Source organism: Myotis yumanensis, unplaced genomic scaffold, assembly GCF_028538775.1.
Source record: "Myotis yumanensis isolate MYYU_CA2020_CCGP unplaced genomic scaffold, mMyoYum1.0.hap1 SCAF_12, whole genome shotgun sequence".
Classification (NCBI taxonomy): domain Eukaryota; kingdom Metazoa; phylum Chordata; class Mammalia; order Chiroptera; family Vespertilionidae; genus Myotis; species Myotis yumanensis.
This window is the reverse complement of record NW_027223763.1, coordinates 58,639,631-58,657,483: the sequence shown is the minus strand read 5'-3', so window position 1 is coordinate 58,657,483 and position 17,853 is coordinate 58,639,631.

Genomic DNA, 17,853 nt, shown 5'->3' with positions numbered 1-17,853 from the left:
GTTCCCCACTTTCTGCACTTTCTCCAAACCTGCAGCTCCTCCGTTACTCATTTCCCCTTCAACAAGTATTCAGAACTCTGCCTTTCAGAGAAAACCTATTCAGCTAAATGAGAACAACTACAACTTTACCTTTTCCATCAAATCTACTTATATCTGCAACCATCCTGCCCTTTTGTTTTCTAAGGCCAGTCCCTCCACATGCTCTGAATCTAATCTCTTGCTTTCTTCAACTACTTAGAAAACTTACAATTTTCCCTTCTCTCTGCTGTATGGTCCACAACTCCTTGTAAACTCTATCCTATCTTTTAATATTCAAACATGCTCTGGCCTCCCCATGCATAAACAAAGAAATGAATATCTCTCCTTCAACCACTTACAACTTCTTTCCTTCACAAGCATAATTCTTGAAGATTTATCTATACTCCATATTATCTTCCCTCCTCCCTGATTAACCCTCAACACATTCAACTCAGAATTTGGCCACCACCACTCTCCAGAAATAGAACCTATTAGCCCCAGTCACCAGTTACCCCAACACTCTCATGTCCAATAAACATTGGTGGGTCCTCTTCTTACTTGTCCCACTGAGCAAAACCATGTGTCATGGTCAATCACTCCTTCCTTTTTGGATGCTTCTCAGACACTGGCCTGCTACTCTTAGGAACACTACTCTTACACATGCTATCCTCTTCCCTCCCAATCCCCTGATCTAGTTAACTACTGAGCTGTCCCATATCTGGGTTGGATCCGTATTTATATGCATTTATGTATCTTTTCCTTCTGAAAACTGACTCTAATTAATAATCATATTTTTTATTAATGTGATTGATTCAACAAAATGTCTTTCCTTTTCCCACTAAGTTGTAAATTCTATAGGGGCAGTTCACCATTGTGGATTCAATGCCTGCCCAGACCAAATGCCCAGCACATCATGTTTGACAAAATAAAAATTTGTTGAATTAATAAACGGACGAATTTGTACCATACTCCATATCTTTCTGTGAGCCAATCCGGACACTTAACCATCAAGTAAACATCAAGTAAACCATCAAGTAAAAACTGCAGACGTTATATGTTATTGACCACTATCCCAGTTCTACAAATGCCCTAGAAACATAGAAGTTACTAAAAATAAAAAATGAGCCCTAACCGGTTTGGCTCAGTAGATGGAGCATCTGCCTGCGGACTGAAAGGTCCCAGGTTCGATTCTGGCTAGGGGCATGTACCTTGGTTGTGGGCACATCCCCCGTGGGGGGGATGTGCAGGAGGCAGCTGATCGATGTTTCTCTCTCATCGATGTTTCCAACTCTCTATCTTTCTCCCTTCCTCTCTGTGAAAAATCAATAAAATATATTTTTTTAAAAAATGAAATAAATGACTGGCTGACTATTTAAATGAATGGACAGAATCCACTACCAGAATCAGAAACTCCTTAATCATGTAAATTCCTAGCCAAACTTCAAGTAAAAATTCACAAGTCATATAATTATTGAACAGATAAAACATTACAATACCCCTTCCTTCTTCTAAAAAATATAATGAAGTTTGGTGTAGGACCAATTATGTTCCTTATTATCACCTTGAAGTTTCCCCAACAAGGAGAAATCAAAAAGTAAATAACATAGATAATATATACAGAACATCCACCACAATACAAGTTATATTTTTCCCTAAATACTTAGAAACAAGAGGAAGGGGAGGTGCACATTCTGTTATACAGAGTTAAGATTTATCTAAATTAGTTCTAGTTAGTATGTCATGTACGTTATAAAATGTCCAGCAAGAAAGGCACTTTCTGATAACTGGCTCACATCCTGCTTCATTCTCCTGTTGGTCTTTAACTAGCGAGAAATGCCCTTCTTGTCAGCCTTTATTTGCCTCGCTAGACAAGCAAAACACTGAGCAAAGCTGTTCAGTCAAGCAAAAGGTTCATTTTGGACAAGCTGAATATCACAAAATCTGTTCAAAGAAAATATACAAACCTGAATTATACAGTTAAAAGTCTCCTCGCTTGAGTGAAGCTGTTTCAACAGTATTCCAGTCCATAGGGACATGTGGCTTCGACTATTACAAACTGTTAAATTATGTGCATAATAAAAATGATAGGAAACATAAAGTAGTATTACATCTCACAGAAATGACTCAAAGCCATATTTCCAGAAAGTAAACTCTTGAAGTCCACGGTTTCACTTATTCCCTGCCCCGATTTAATCTCTGTCTTAATTTTGTCTTTCCTGTGAACATTCAGATTTTTATTTAGTTTCAGCTACTGTGTTTCTGGGTTTTTAAATTATGATCATTAAGACTGGTTGAAACTGAATGGACAGAGGTCTATAAATTGACATTGAGATCAAAATATTTAAAGTTACCTCTTTCCTTCTAAAGGGAAAACTCAGTGTCTCATGAGGGTTATAACTTATCAGCAGACTTATCTTTCCATTCTATAACACTGAGTTACTGAGGAGTGCTTGAGGTCACGCTGATTTCCTGGCATCCATCTAACTGCATTCATGATAGTGTGTTAGTAATGTGCATACTTAATCTCTTGATGTTGGCTTGCGGGAGTCTCAAATATAAAATGTGACAGCATTTGTTTTTCTTACCACATAAAAAATGACATCACAAGCTGTTAAGAGGTTAAACCATATATTATGGCTTCATTTCAGAGTCACCGTTTGCGTCATATGACTGCCCAACAGGGACCGAAACTAACACACTTAACATTCCTGAGTCTAATAACATATATGAGCTCCTCCGGGTGAGGCCCATTGGGTGTGGTTTTATCACACAGAAAATCTTATATAATAATAACCTTTTCAAAAAATTGTCGTTCTTTCTCCATGTGTTGAAGGATTTGTCCAAATAATACGGCAAAGGACAACAGAGATTATAAAGGAATCAAAAAATTACACTTAGAAACGGACATATTAATTCCATTCATCTTCTCTGGGGACCTCAGAAACTGTTTACCTGAACTTGGAAACAATTTTTTCATAAGTCAATTAGTCTGTCAACAATAATATTCAGTTTCCATTTTGTTCTAGCCATTATGAAAATATGTAAAAAAAAAAAATATGATCCCTATTCTCACAAAATGCACAATTAAGTTCTGCAAGATGCATTTATGAAATTTATATCTCCAAAATAATAATTTATATCTCTGTTATTTCATAAGCCCTTTGAAACCTTGGTATCTCGTTATAGACATTTTTGTATCCCCACCACCTGCCACACAGTAGGTGCTCAATAAATGTTTGATGAACTGCATTGAACACATTCTAATGCAAACCACGTTGATGAGCACTGTGAGAAGCAAACACTGATTCTGTACTGATAACTAGCTTCCTACAGCCCTTATCAAAGTATTTCAATGATCAGAATCCTTATTTCTCTAAAGTGCTGATTTGGCAGGCTCTGAAATATAATTTATTACACAGAAAGTACTTGTGGCTTAGTAGGTAATTCTCAGTCAGTTTTCAATATTTTATTATAGGAGTTTGTTCTCACATAAAATAATGCCATTTGGAATCCAAGTATGTTATGTGTTAGGGTATGTTTTGTTTCATTACATCGTCATCCAGTCATGCTCTCTCTGCCCCCAGGCGCTGTAGGCATTCTAGAAAGTTGGCAGATGAAGTACAGTACTTATCCTGTACTCAGCATCTTAGGTTCCCTGTGTTACAGAACCTCCAAAATAAGTCTCGAGAGCTGGGATCACTTTAGCAAACACAAGAAAAGCAAAGTACTGTCGTCTATGTGCTAAACAACAGTCCACTCTGCTATTGTTGCCTATAACTGGACATCAAGAGTTTCTGCCTTTTATAATCACCGGAAAGCAGACCCCTTTCTCTGGGACTAAGTTACCATCCTCAGTTTCCCTAGAGGCACCTATAGAAGGCAGCGGTATAAGTTATAACTCCATTCAGTTCATTCTGGAAGAAATATTAATGTATGTATGGACACAATTCCTTTCAGTTCACTAGAAAAATTGGGAAATCAACACTGAGTGTCTGGATAGCTCTGGAAAATCATACAATGAAAATAAACACATGGGAACACAGAATTCTGTTTGCTTCTCCTTAATGACTTAGTAAAAGCAATTCCTTATAGAAGCAGAATCAAAACAAATTGTGATATAAAGCATGATTTGAAAGCAATTGTTACTTTGGACCCCCAATCAATGGCTGATTTTTTTTTTTACCTGTTCTATTGCTCAATGTATTCATATATGTTGTCCTTCCTGTTCTGAGATACAACTATCTACTGGGAAGAATGTAAACAAAGATTGAAAAATGACTTACAGGGGTTTTTTTCTGGACTTTCAAAAACCATGTACTAGCAAATAAATGAAATTCAACCAAATCAACAAGACTTTTGGCAATAATAAAATGAACATATTTTAAAAGAAACTGCTGAGTTTTGTTTATAAAATTAAATGAACTAAAGCTTGTAGAAAGTGCTTTGTAAATTGTGAAGCACTATTAAAAGCACTTTCATTCTTTATTTAGTGGTACATGCTATGTTCCAGAAGAATTTAAGGCAGCTTATTAAGATAGATGTTTAAAAAGAAATCAAAATTTCTCACTAAAACTTAGGTGAGAACAGTAAGGGCCAGGGAGGGATTATCGGGATATTTCAGGTTCTACTTTGCTTTCAACATTGTTTGAGTGTTGCTGCTTGGAGCATGAATTGACTTCATAATTGAATTAAATGATAAAGATATTTCCATTTGGAAAAAAAAATTGGATGAGAAAGAAAAACAAGGATATGGCTTTAAAATGGAGCCAGGGATGAAGTTAATACAAATGTACATTCCATAAAGAGCTATAGTCACAGATTTGGCTCTCAGCTTTCAAGCAGTCATGAAACCTGATAAATTACAGTGCCCATATGTCGGGGGCATGTGGGGGGGGGGGGGGGCGGAGGAATCAGACTAGTTGCATAGACAAAGTACTGCAGGCCTTGAGAAAATGACATATACCCTTAGGTTTATTAGCACATAGTTATTAGCAGAAAATGATACAGTAATATAATGAATAAAGGAAACTATAATTGTGATTCAGAGTGTTCACCTCTTATAGCAATATTTTTTGAAATTTGCTACAGGATTAAAAAACTTTGCTGCATGTATTCTTCTTCTTTAAATTGTATATTTAAACTTTTCAAAGGTAAGACAATACATTAAAAGGGATACAGGAAGAAATTCAGAATTGAAATTTGGAGTAGATAAGTTAAATACAAATTGTTACTTCATCGAGGGACAGGTAATGGAAGGGAGGGAGAGGTAAGTCCTAGGACTTCATATGGGATTTCCACTGTGTTCAGCGCTAGAGGGACATTATGGGGATCCTACAGCTGGGTGAAGAGATGGCTAATTGTAACTGCTATAACAGATAGAGCCTCAAATCTCAACAGGTAACACAAGAGCTGTTTAAGATAAACAGGTAAACTCTGGTTAATAACATGGTGGCTAGGATATGTGAAAAATCTTTTCAGAAGGTCAAGGGAACTTTTAGAAAACTAAAGATTGTTATAAAGAGCAAGAGATGATGTCATTTAAAGTTAAAAGATTGAAATAGTCCTAAATTAACAACAGCCTAAGGGAGATTCTCAAGGAACCATTATTTGACCTTCCCTGCCCCCAAGACAAATCAGGCATCTTCCCAGATAATCCCACTCAATGTACACTTCCTCTCCTAAACCAGCCATGTCATATGCCCATCATACACTACAGACAGTCCTCCGGTTACATTGGACTCGACACATGTCATTTCGTGGTTACGTCGCCATCTCCCATTTATTTATTAAAAAAAAAGAAAAGGTCTGTCATTTCTATGTATGTATGTATGTGCTTTATGGTTTTTATTATTTATTTACCACAAGTAAAGGTCAGGAATTGTTATCTTTCTTTTACTTTATTTTTACTGTTTCCCTTCATTACTGCTGTGTGTGTGCTCCATGTGAGTGATGCAGGTGCTTATGTAGGTGGGCTCCGACTTACGGCGAAAATCACGTTATGTGGCACCATAGGAACAGATCTCTGACGTAACCCGAGGACCTAATGTATATTGTAATTGTTTGATTTCTTCTTTCACTCGCAACTAGGCTATAAGCCCCCATGAAAGCAAGAATTGTAGCTTCTCACACTTGCATCCCCAGAGTTCAGCACAGTGCCTGACACATAGTAGGTGCTTATTCATATTCAGTGAAGCAGAGATGGAGAGATGGAGAGAAGGAGAAATAGAGAGAGAGGGAAAGCACAAGAACTCAGAAAGTTCTTAAACCTTAGAAGGTAAAGACTAGCTATAGTCTTTTAGTTGTATAAGAAAGTAAATTAATTAGAAAGTAAATCACAGAAATGGGACAAGTTTAAATTTTTCATTTAAGTGCCTGAAGATTGGGGGAGGAGGGAGAACAGACTAGATTTCATTTTTGCTTTTAAGCTTTTCTATGACATGCCATTATGTGAAAATAACTTTAAAATATAGTGAAGGAACATATTAGAATGAAACTGCCAATCTTTATTTAATATATAAAAACTTTACTTTGGGAGTAAATGCTACTTGTGTCTGAGTCCATCCTCTTTCAAAAGGGTAAGAAAAGAAAATTGTGAGCAAATATGCAGAGCAAACAGCACCTTGTGAAACATTTGTGCCTCAGATACTGCTACTTAGAGTACATGAATGCATTCACCGGGCTACATGTGCAAGTTACAGTGTTGGCTGTGCAAACAAGGGCGCATTACTTTAGTCATTGATGGAGCCATTTTTGGAATCTTTTCAAAGTCTAAACAGTCTTATCAGAGAGTATAAATCTCCTTACTAACAGTCATCTTAAGTGAATTCTAGACTTATTTGAGAAAATAAGGTATGAGGCTTACAGGGATCCTAATAAAAGGGGAAAAGTTGTAAATTATTTCAGGAATTTGTTCATTTATGCAACAGTTGCACTTTCCTAAATATTTCCTCATGCATTTGAACAGGATTCCACTTCTTTCTAAACTCAGTCCTTAAGACCGCAAGCAAAATTAATACACAAACTGAACAAAATCTCCAAAGAGATGACTATTAATTATAATCCACATCATACTGACACCACATATATTCAAAACTTCAGCCTTTATTGACCTTGATAAAGGCAATGTTTATATTATTTTAATAGACAATATACTTACATTTAGGATGCTGTTTTATTTAGCATGGACTGATACAAGTTTCACAGAAATATAAATACATTTGGCAACTATACATTTACATTTCTGTGACTTTAATTAATTTACTCTATCAAATTTTATGAGATAATATATTTCATGCTATTGCTCTTCTAATTTTATAACAAATAATCTCACATTACAAATTACTTTCAATGAACTATTTTTCCCTCTGAATTTTTGTACCCTTGAAACTCTAACACGAAAGAAGAACTGTAACTGATCTCAGTAGTGAACTTGGATTGACTGTGAAGTTGATGGATGGATGATCAATGATACTTGCTTCTGCTCCTTGTTCAAGTGAAGAACCCTTTCTGTCAGGGTGGGGATTTGGGAAAATGTTGGAATCAATGATTAAGATAAAAGTTATGAGTTATTAGAAGATTTACATCAGCCAGTTTTTTTTTTTATAATCAGGGACAATTAAAACTTCCCTAGTGCACTGCTAGGGGGGAATGCACACTGGTGCAGCCACTATGGAAAATAGTATGGCGTTTCCACAAAATGTTAAAAATGGAACTCCTATTTGACCCAGTGATCTCACTTCTAGGACTATATCCTAAGAAATCAGAAATACCAATCAGAAAGAATGTATGCACCCCTATGTTCATAGCAGCACAATTTACAATAGCTAATATTTGGAAACAGCCTAAGTGCCCATCAGCAGATGAGTGGATTAAAAAAACTGTGGTACATTTGCACAATGGAATACTACACAGCTGTAAAAAAAAAAAAAAAGAACTCTTACCATTTGCAACAGCATGGATGGACCTGGAGAGAATTATGCTGAGCGAAATAAGCCAGTCAGAGAAAGATAAGTATCCCATGATCTCACTCATATGTGGAATCTAATAAACAAAATAAATTGATGAACAAAGTAGATCCAGAGACTTAGAAGCACAGAGCACACTGTGGAGCCTCAGAGGGAAGGCAGGGGAGGGTGGGTGGGTGGGTGGGAAGAAATCAACCAAAGAACTTGTATGCATATATGCATAACCCATTGACACTGACAATAGGTGGTGAAGGCCTGGGGCAGAGGGGAGGGGGAGGGGCAGGCTAGAAGAGGTCAATGGAGGGAAGAAGAAGACATATATAATACTTTCAACAATAAAGATTTTTTTAAAAAGTTCACAGTGGAAAGTTTGCAGACACATTTCAAGTGTGAATAAAGTCTTAGTGCTTCTTAAGGTGTGGTCAGTGCACCAGCTGCATCAGAATCAACGGAGGTGCTTGTGAAATGTGCATATTACCAGATCCTACCTAGTACCTATAAATCCCAATCTTTGTGTGTGTTTTTAACAACCTATCAGAATCTCCATTCTGTTTTAATATTTTTTAAACAAAAGGGATTAATAATTAGGTAAAAATGAATTATTTGATCAAAAAAATAGTAGATTCTTTTATACCTCCCAAAATATTTCAATCTAATATAAATTCTACCAAAAGAGACCAGAGGGTTCACTGTTTGGGATTCCTCTGCATAATGGTTTAGATCTTCCCTCGTGTCACCTGCTTCTCCTAGGCTATTAGAAAGGAATCTGAAATGGACTTTCCAGAAGAGGGTGTGGAATCTGAAATCTTGCTTCTTTCCAAAATTAGGGTGGTTGCTCATAGGAAATCCCTCACATTCTGGGATTCGTGGAACATCTCAGAGTTGACTAGCAGGACAGAAAGTTAGAAATGAAGAGGATCTGAAGCATGAAGGATTCAGCTAGTTGACTTGGGCCCAGTGCCTGGCCTAAAATGTTTTATGACTTGGCGAGATTCCCATTACATGTCACTCCTTATAGTTTGCATTTCCTAGTCCTTTCAAACATTGATTCTGTAAGGCCTCACATTCCTTTCTCCCATTCAGGACTAAAGACAGACTGTACAGGTTCTGAAGGAGTTCCCGCTCTTTATTTAGGAGTGAATGGAAAGTGCTAGGATTCATTAAGGGTTCCCTGTATTAATTTATTATTGATTTCTACTGGTTTTTCAGTTGGAAATGTTAGAAATCCCTGAAAACAGAAAAATATTTGTCCAGGTGACCCCTTCCTTCCCCCCAACTTTTCTGTTAGGCCTATAAAACAGGGATGGGATAGCAAACACAGATAGCATCAGTGGCCAGAAAGGTAACTTAAATGAATAAGTCATTTTAAGATAGTAGGAAGTAGTAGAAACTATAACAAAGTGGAGAATAAATGTTCAACCTGCAGAAATTTTTAAAAATTGCAAGCCAAATAAAACAGCAAGTTTTAAATATTGTTGGCATGGGTCCATAAAAAAGCTATCCTAAACTTCCCTTTAAATACCTACAATGATTCAGAAGAGGGAAAAAGATGAAAACCAACAACTATGGTGAAAAACAGAACTATCATTCAAGCTATTGCCAGAATTTGGAAAAAAAAATTCCACTTATTAGAAGACTGATTGATGAAACTAGGTGGAAGAATAATCAAGCTATACCTACCTAGGAGTTATTAAGAGAGTCCTTTTTCTGTTTTCTACTGTCAGTCTGCTCTAAAGCACATTCTAAACACAAAATTTAGTAACTATACTTGTTCCAAGTGATTTTTACTTTTTGTGGAAAGAACAGTGCATGTCTGATACCCCTAAGTAGCTCTCTACCAATCAAAAACTACAACTCCCAAAAAGCACCTGGGAAGGAAGTAGGAAGTAGAGGCATTGTGAAAGGCTCTACCTACCATGCCAGGAAGAGGTCCCACAGAAATCCATCCTCAGACACTCCATATGTTGCACCCAGTGGAGAGAAAGAAGATTCCATCTCACTCCTAGAGAGGCCATGAAGAGGTTAGGAACAGTATATTTCAAACTGCCTAATATTCCAATCTCTGAATTTATCATAATTACTTAACCTATTTCCCATTCTAGGATAGTTGCTTAAAATATTTTTGACTCTTTTCTATGATAAACAGCCTATGATGAATAACCCTCACCTAAATCTTTCTCCAAATCCTCTTTCCTTTCAATAAATTCCTTTCATGCTAATTATCTCTAATTCTCTTTTGTTCATAATATATAAACATAGTCCTCTCATTATACCTCAATGCATTATTTTATTTGTTTACATTGTGAAATAACTGTTTAGTCTTTTAATAATGTGTGAGTTCCTCAAGGGAAAGAGATGGTTTATATTACATTGGATAACAGGCAACTCACACAGTGCCTCATATACATAGATAGCTAATGAATATTCATTTACTTACTGGATGAATGATTGGGAATGAATGTTGAGGAAGGAGAGTTAGTTAAGAGTCCTGATGGCCAAATGTATTAGTTAAGACATGGCATTTTCCAATAAGCCAACTATGAAAGGTCTTGAGCTCAGAAATGATCTAAGACGAGTGATTGGAGGAGCTGTAAGTGCTCTATGTGTTGAGATCGGTCCAGGTGTGAGAATGAGGGCTTGGATCATCACAAATGCATATGATGGCACTTTAATAATCGACATTGCCCAACTATTCAAATTGTAATTCTAAAAGCTAACATTTTATATAATTAAAAACCAAATTCCATTTTAAAAAACCACAAAACCTTCCAGGTCCCCTGTAAAAAATAGAAAGAAAAAGTTTATTCTTATAAAAGAGGATAACATAAATCCACAGTGCCTGTCCCATTTCTATTCAGATAGATTATTTACTTACAAAGTTCAATGGATTGTGCCATTGTAGGCTAACAATATTCAGGGAGTCTTTAAATCTGCATTCTTCCGCCATCTTCCTACCTGGATATTTTCATGACATTTGGAAAATCTTCAGCTCTCTGCTTGCATCAGTGATTTTGTTTGTCAAATGGAGATAATGGCTTCCACCCCTCCCAGGAGTAGTATGAAGATGAATGGGAAAATGCAGGGAAGCACTGGGTTCTGAGGCATTTTGATCCAGTGATTCCTTTGAACGCTGTGGATGGCTATCATTGTATCTCATCATATCTGTACATATTTTACTGTGGTTATTCATCTGCAGAATGACCTGTGACCTGACTAGGGCTATTTTGTTTGTTTTTTCTTTTTTTTACAAATAGCAAACTACAATGAAGAACAGCTCTTTATTCACCTGTGAAATGTGTGGGAGTGGGAGGTGATGAGGGGAGAATTACTGGTAATCTTCTTGAGTATATCTGTGAACATTTCCTCCCAGCCAGTTAGTTCCTGGAAGTTTGTATCGCTTCCACTTCTCCTAAAGCAACTGCTATTATATGGTGTGAGTGCAGCTGAGAGAGTTCTTAAAACCCTTTAACCACTTTGTTGACTATTTGAACTGAGTCTGTTTCTGGTCACCATGAATTCTGTAATTAAAAATATTGCCCTGTTCTCTGACTAAATAAACGGGATTTTTATAGGACATTGGCACAACACTGACATTTACTGAAATAATTTTTTTTAATGTTCATTCAATTAGAACTAAAGACACCTTCATGTGAAATAGACCATAATTTCTATCCATGTGCACAACTGAAGAAGCCAGAATGCAGTCAAAGTGAAGACATGCATGTAACCATCACACAGCTATGACATAGTTATTAAGTAATTCCATCCAGATTAGCATTAATAGTAATTTGGGCAAGAGTTTTTAATACCCTAATAGTTGGCTCTCTGAAGTTGTCAAACGAGAGAGCTTTGTACTATAGGCAGATTTACAGCCATCTCCTGGGCATTAGGACCAAAATTCCTGCTAAAATATTTATGTGTCATTTTATCATATCAGAATTTTAATTCACAGCATACTTCCACACTTGTCTAGAGTTAAAAAATGGTTCTTTTTAGCAAACAATAAATATTTTTATATCTACTTTAAAGCTTAAACAGTTATTGTATTTTTTCCTGTTTGAGGACAATTTAGAAGGAAGCTGAATTTTATTTGCTTGAGTAAAACATTCTAAATCCACAATCGACATTTCTTTCATAAATTAAGAGATATTTTGTTTAAAAAGTATCCACTTGGCCAAGAGATGACCTGCTAGGGAAAAAGAAACAAGTATATTATTTGAGCAGATGAAATAGTTTAAAAGAGTAGAAACCTAACATATTAGATGAAAAAGAGCAAACCACATTGCATTGCCTTTTCTCATAATCAATATGCCATGTTTTAAATTGCAGAGAAGCTATTATTAGCCTGGCGAAGACCATTTACCAACATCTTTAATATAAGCCTCATCGTGAAAAGGAAGAAAGGGGATAAATATATCTCTACATGTGAACTGATACATGTAAAATAAACCTGGAATATTGGCCTTAAAAACTGGTACATCTTGGATCACTTAAGTCCCTCTTATACTGGGAAAATCTTTCCAATGTCTCAAACTTCATTGTAATGACATCTATTTGTTGTGCTGAAACTTTAATTTGTGATCCATCCAGATATCTAAAATATGAGATGAGCTCTAAACAACTCCATTTTCCATGTCACATAAATTTTGGATAGTTTCTAGCTGTTTTTTGTCATTGATTAGTAAGGTGGTTTATGTTTGACCTAGGACATGGTCTCATCACAGTCCCATTTTCATGTCTGTCTTGATCAGGGCTAGAATTTATATTTCAGCATTTGTATTAGTAAAGCCACCTCTTCCTTGCCAAAAAGAAAAAAGAAAGAAAAAAAGGAGAAAAAGAACATCATGAGAACAAGATTGTCTTAGAGTTTAACTCCCATAACCTTACATCAGCAAAAATGACATCAGCAATATCATCAGTAATGTTCTAATAGCATTAAACGTCTCTAAAACACCATGTAATTTAATAGCACACATATTTCTCAATTCAATAAAGTATGTATACTCAATTACTGCTTCTAACAGGTATCACAATCAGTACTTTCTTGGGAAAGATGAAAGCTTCAATTCTGCTTTTAATGCAAACTTATCAAATATTTCTCTATGCTCTTAATTCAATAACATTTATATAAGTGCCTACTCATGTATGCCAGACACTGGGAGAAGTCCTAAAGATTGAGTGATGATCCAATTAAAGTCTTGCCCTGGTAGAACTTATATCTAACAGTGGAGACAGGCGATAAACAAATAAGGAAGCAAATCAAGAGAAAACACAGTGTGTATAACAATGTCGGGAATGCTAAGTGCAATGAAGATAAACAAGCAATGATAGGGGAAGGGAGAGGTTGGCTACCTTAGATATGGCAATCACGGAAGGCTGCCAGAGGAGGTAACATTTGGGCAGAAATCTTAATTAAGTGAGGGAAGGAGTCATGGAAGATATGGGTGGAATGTTCCAGGCACAGGGAAAAATAAGGATAAAGGTCCTGTAATGCAATCTTGCTTGGCATCATAATGGAAAATCAGAAAGACCAGTGTAGCTGGAAAATGATGGTGGGGAGTGAGATCAAACGTAGGCAGGGACCAAGACATGCGGGGCCTTGAGGTCACTGTGAGGATTCTGGATTTTATTATGAGTATTATAAGAAGTCATTGGTGGATCCTGCACAGAGTGGCATGGCCTGATTTATATTAAAAGACTTACTGTGACTGCAGAGCTAACTGCATAGAATAGGGAGAGCAGTTAGAGGCTATTGCAAGGGTCCAGGCAAAAGATGGCGGTGGCTTGGACCAGGGTGGCTGCAGTGGAGGTAGTGAGAAGTAGTCAAATGCAGGCTATACTTTTATGACAGAGGTTATAGGGTTAGCTGGTGAATTGTATGTGCAGGAGAGAGGCATTAAGATCATTCTAGGTTTTAGCCCTCAGCAACCTATTGAGAGGAGGAAAGGAAAATGCAGGATGGTGGAAAGAAATCCAGAGTTCTTTTTGGATGTGTAAAGTGTGAGATTCTTCTTCCACATGAACGTAGAGAAGTGAACTTGGCAATTGGTACATGCGCTTTCTACTGCTGTGTAACAACTTACCACAGTTTAACAGCTTAAAACAACACCCCTTTATTATCTCTCAGGTCCTATAAGTCAGAATTACAGGTCTTAGTTAGCCAGGGTCTCACCAGGATGAAATCAAGGTGTTGGCCAGGGCTGTGATTCTCATCTGAGGGTTAGGATCCTCTTGCAAACTCGCTGGTTGTTGGCAGAATTTACTTCCTTGCAGCTGTATGACTGAGGTCCTCGTTTTCTTGCTGGCTATCGGTCAGGGATTGCTCTCAGCTCCCAGCGGCTGCTCTCAGTTCCTTGCCATGTGCCTCCCAGGGGGTCTCACACCATAGCTGTTTGCTTTCTTCCAGGCCAGCAGGAGCAGGTCTCTCTGATGCTTCACCTTCTTTTAAAGGCTCACCTGATTAGGTCAGGCCCACTCAAGATAAGCTCCCTTTTGATGATCTCCAAGTTAGTAACCTAAGAACAGGCGTGATATCACATCATGTTCATGGGATCCACCCAAACTCAAGAGGGTGAAATTACATGGGTGGAGCACACCAGGGGGTGGGAAACTTGGGGCCACCTTAGAATCCTGCCTACCACAGTTGGATATGTGATGGTTATATAGGCTGGAGTTTGGTGATATTTCATGGCTATTAAAGCCATGGGATTATATAAAATCACCTAAAGAGAGAGATTGTAGATGACAAAAAAAATAATAATTTAAAAATAATTATATATAAGGATGGGGAAAAGGTAGGTTTAGAGTTTTTCATATAAAAAGAATATAGTAATTAACAAATACTATAAGAATAAACTGTGTTTTGTATACTCACAACTGTAGACCTACTTTTGCCCACCTTGTATAATGCTTGCTAAGTACATTCTATGTGCGAGGTGCCAATCTCAGTGCTTTACACATATTACTCTTTGAACTCTTGCAGCAATGCTTTGAGGGACCTACAACCCCTGTTTTACAAATTAAGACACTGAGGCAGAAAGAGGTTAATTCACTTGTCCAAACTCATGCTACTATTTAAGTGGTGGAGCCAGTATTTGAACCCAGCCAATCTGGCTTAAGAATCTGTACTCTTAATCACCATTCAATACTGCGTCTTCCATTACAAGAGATGAGGAACAAAAATGAGACCTAAAGCTCCAACCTTTATGTCTACAAATAAGAGGAGCTACTAAAAGAGATGGTGATGGAGAAGCTCTTAAGTAAAGATCGAATCAGAAGAGCCAAATGTAGAGAAAACCATGAAAAAAAAAACAAGAATGATCAGCTAAATCAAATATTAATGCATTCATTATTAATGCATTCAGTCATTAAGTACATATTTTTTACTATGTGCCTGAGAGTATAGCCGTGAACAAGATGGGCGAGTCTTCCCTTTATGCAGTTTACATTGCAAAAAAGGAAAGGAGATTGCCAATAAACACGTAAATGAGTGCTTATCTAAGCTCATTTCACACAGCACTAAGACAAAAATAAAACTAAATTTTTTATTAGCAATCAATAGGATTTACCCCATCAACATTTCCTTCAATTTTTGTATTAATCTGCTAGGGCTATCACAATAAAATACTACATACTGGGCGGTTTAAGCAACAGAACTTTATCTTCTCACAGTTCTGGAGGCCACAAGTCCATGATCAGGAGTCCATGGGGGTAGGTTTCTGGTGAGACCCACTCCCTGGCTTGTAGATATTATTTTCTTGCTGTGTCCTCACACGGTCTCTCCGGTGTGTGCACGGGGAAAGAGGGAACGCTGGTGTCTCCCCTCTCCTAATAAGGACGGTAGTTTATTAGGTTAGGGCCCTACCCTTATGACCTCATTTCATCTTAGTTATCTCCCTAAAGTCCCTATCTCCAAATACAGTCATATGGGTGTTTGAACTTCAACATATGAATTAACATATATAATTAAGCCCATAACATATTTTGGCCCCTCAAAAGACTTCCCAACATGGGGGGAGGGGACGGAGAGTAGGAAAGTGAGCTTTTATATAGAAAAATTAGAGCAAAATATCAAAATACAGAGTCCCAGTTCTCCTTTAATATTAAAGAATGTGTTTGCTTAAAATTACAAAGCTCTTAAAGATATAAAAATATTAAGTGACACTTACTGAAAATTTTGTGAAATCTTTGAATTAGTGGATTTGAATGAGCACATTACTGATTTTTTCTTTTAAAAAGAACTGAATTTTTATTTATTTATACACACTTACCCAGACGTTAAACATTTTTATTTTCCATTCCATACGAAGCCATTTCCAGATTTGAAAATCATAGGTCTTCCCATGCTCACGAGTTCTACGTGACTAACCCGCCCCCTTGGCCTTTAGATGGCCAACTGTAAGTCATATGAGACTAAGACCCTGCCACATCAGGGTAAGGCAAGGGGCCAAAGATAAACAATCTCAAAGATGGTCAGATACACAGAAGGAGGTCTGGTGTAAAGACTGAGCTGCACCAACCCAATTCCCTCTTGCAGGAATTGTGAAGAAGCCCTGGGACCCGAAGTTGAAAGCAAGCATAGGAATATGAAGTAGAGTGAAGTATGACAGATAGTAAGCCATGCTGTTGAGGAATTAATAACCCTAAGTATGCAAAATCTGAGTTAGAGGAATTGCATTGAGGACAAGGTGAGGAGGCACAGTCAGAAGCAAGAAGAAAATGAAGCAGTTTAGAGAGAATCAGACATGCAAGTTACAAAGAGTATAATCAATTCCCCAGATGTCTTGGTGTAACCCAGGCATAGACTCAGAAACAAGAGATATGAACGGCAAAAAGGACAGTCAGAAAAAAAAGCCTAATTGGTGGAATAATGACACTTTTTGCATACCCCACTGATGTAGGTCAAGCATCCAACCTGATCAGAGAAAGAAGGTACATTACCACCCACCCTACTGGGCCTCTCCCACATCTCTGTGTATATTTTAAAAAAATGTTTGTCAGACACACACAAAACCCCCCAAATTTGTACCAGTGATTTCTTACTATGGTGTCAAGTAATAATATTGAACCATACAGACTTGGGAAAATGACTAGGTCTAGTGCTCTGTTTTTTTCTACAACCTGGGACTCTAGTTCCTGCCTTTTAGGGTATCCTGCATGGTCATTCACAAAGCAAGAGCTTCTTCTTCTTTGTATCCACTCAACAGTCCTTGGTCTTTTTCATCCCTTTTTTTCTGTCCCAGGAAGCACACCCCTTGTAAGCTGAAAGTCCTGCTTTCCTTCTGTGCTCCATTTCCATTGCTGAAATAGGAATGTTTATTATATTGCTGAGAAGAGAGAGAAGAGGACAGGCATTAAGGTACTCTCATCTCAGGATGAGATATCTAAAGAAAAGAGGATGTTCTACTACATGGAGTGAATCTCCTTCCTAAGTAGCTTTTATATCCTATTATACAAAATCCCTCCATTCTTTCTCAAACTTGAAATAAATGACAAAGAGCCCTCTTGATGTGGGCATCAGACTTGGTCTCTTATAGTTTCTCAGATTCATTCCAATAAACTCCTTTTTTATTAAGGTTAATGGCAAAGCCTTTCTTTACAACTAATACAAAAGTCAGTATCCAGATTATCATTAGTTTTGAGGGTAGTGGAGTGTGAGCTATTGAAATTTTATTATGGTCTAAAACACCACTCAGCTTCTGCTTATACATTCACTATATGTTAAAAGCATACTTGGACAACTGGATAACCACATGCAAAAAAAAAAAAAAGAGAATTTATATCCCTACCTCACACCAAGTACAACACATATTTCAAAATGGATTAAATACCTAATTCTAAGGGATAAAACTGTACAACTATTAGAAGAAAA